Genomic DNA, 2499 nt, shown 5'->3' with positions numbered 1-2499 from the left:
ATAATGATAAGGAAGAAAATAATAGTAGAAAAAAACATGATGATAATAGTTAAATGACGATAAAAATAATTATTGTTATTATAACATTTATAGTATTGATAGTACCACTACTAATGAAAAATATTGATAATGATAATAATTATATCAATAATAATAATGATGATATATCATAAACATTACCATGTCATTCTTATTTCTATCGTCATCATTATTAATGTGTTGTTTAGGTATTGTTGTTACTATCATTGTTATTATTATCATTATCTTAATTGATATTATATATCATTACCATTATCGTTATTACTATTATTATCGCTAGGATTGCTTTTTTTACGTTATTATTATTATTATCCTTACTATTACCATTATCATTATTGTTATTACTATCGATGTCATCCCTTTTATTGTCGTCATTAGTATTAGTATTGTTATGCTATTTTGCGTTTTTTTATCAGTATCACCCTCATTAGTATCTTTATTATTATCATCATAATAGTTATTATTATTATCATCATCATATTATAATTATTATTGTCATTGTTATTATTATCAACATTGTTGTTGTTGTTATCTTTATCATTATTGCAATTATTACTGGGAATAAAAGAGACTATTATTACTATTAAAATAAATATTAGTATCACTTTCAGTATTTGCTGTAGTTATCATTATCATCATCAATGTTATAATGATTTCATAAAAAAATATATATATTATATAATTCTTAGATATCATAGCAGATATTTTTTATAAGTTATATTGATAATATTCTTTTTACCATTATTACACATATTGTTATCATTCTGAAGAGAACATTTTTTTTAAGAATACGGATATCCTGCAATATCAATTTTAGTATGTATAAACGAGTAAGTATAGCTGCAAAATATCTCCTATTAATCTATGGAAATGCTTGAAAGTGTTCAACATATTCAAAAGAAAGGTCTGGGAATAGTACGTGTTGATAGAGATGTGGGAATATTAAGAACAGGTTACTACCCCTTAGTAGACAAAGCGTTTGCAGCAGAATATTGGTTACTTGCTTTCTCTAGTTGCCAGCAGATTGCGTAAAAGTTACTGACAGAGTGCAATGAAATTTTACCGTGACCCCGGGGCTATTTGATCAGATTTTGATGGTAAATCGGAGCCAGTACGAGAAAGGGTTTGCTAGGATGTTCATTTTTTTAGAAGAGAGAGTGAAGGTGTTTTTTTCTTAGGGAGATGGGCGGGGGTCTTGGCGCAGGTCCGCGCTTTTGGACTATCTTATCGCTTTTAATTATCATTTCTTTTAAATATGGTAATTGTTATCATTAGGATTAGCGTTGTAATATTTTTTGTATATATTGCCATTGTCTTTATTAATACTCTGTGATTATCATTTTTCTACCAGGATAGTATATTCTGTTTACCAGCGGATTTACATTGATAAGGTTGCTGGTCTCTCATGGATGCACCTAGGTTCAAATTATTATATTCTTGTTGTGATCTTGTGTTTTAGAGTTTACTATTTATTTTCATGATATCTTGATAAATACGTTGTCTCTGTTACCATTCCTGCTGGTATTATTGTTCTTATTATTATGATTGTTAATATAGTCAGCGTCATTTTCATCACTGCGGTGGTTATTATCATTATCACTACTGATATTCTTATTAATATTCACAAATGTGATTTTAGCAACATATCAATGTACATTAATTGTAGTATACTTATTTTACTATACTTATTAATATTTTCCTTTCTCATTCCAATAAAAAAAAAATTCTTAAGAAATACCCTAAGTGTTATAATATAACACAGAACAATTATATTAACTATACATAGCTACAGCATACTGACATCTAAACAAAATATATGGTAACCAGGCAAGTACATTCTCATTTGCAACATATCTGTATATCCTATCATCACATCACAATATGCAAGTTCATCACCTAGAGAAAAGAACCAGCCATGAAATTTGTTGCAAAAATGAAATATATTGCAAGCAGACAAAAGGGAAAATCACACAGGATGGTAGACATGAATTCTCGAATGCAGACAAGCATGAAGGCAGACGTAGAACGCAGGCAGACTTTCTCCTATAAATGTCATCGGGATAAGGTGGTAGAGAGAAAAGGAGGGGGGGAGGGGCTTGGTGGGAGGGAGGGAGAAGGCGGGGGATGGGCAGAAACGGGGAGGGAGGAAGGGGAGGCTAAAGGGAAGAGGGAGGATAGCTGGAGGAACGAAAACAGGGGGATAAATGGAGGAGACGAGGAGAGGGTGGATGTAGTGGGAATAGAGGTAGGGGGAGAGGGGGAAAAGTGGGAGGAGGATAAAAGAAGGGGGAAGGAAGATAAACGGAGGGAGGAATGGGGGAGGGGAACAGAGGGATATAAGAAGGGGGAGGGGATAGGATACACTGGGAGACTAGGAGGGTGTAGAGGAGGCAGGGTGGTACGAGGAAGAGGAGAGGAGAGAGACAGGGTAGTAAGGGAGGAAGGGAGGGGGCAGAGGGA

This window comes from Penaeus chinensis, chromosome 31 (assembly GCF_019202785.1).
Source record: "Penaeus chinensis breed Huanghai No. 1 chromosome 31, ASM1920278v2, whole genome shotgun sequence".
Classification (NCBI taxonomy): Eukaryota; Metazoa; Arthropoda; class Malacostraca; order Decapoda; family Penaeidae; genus Penaeus; species Penaeus chinensis.
The sequence above is the reverse complement of the archived record's forward strand: the minus strand, read 5'-3'. Positions refer to the sequence as shown.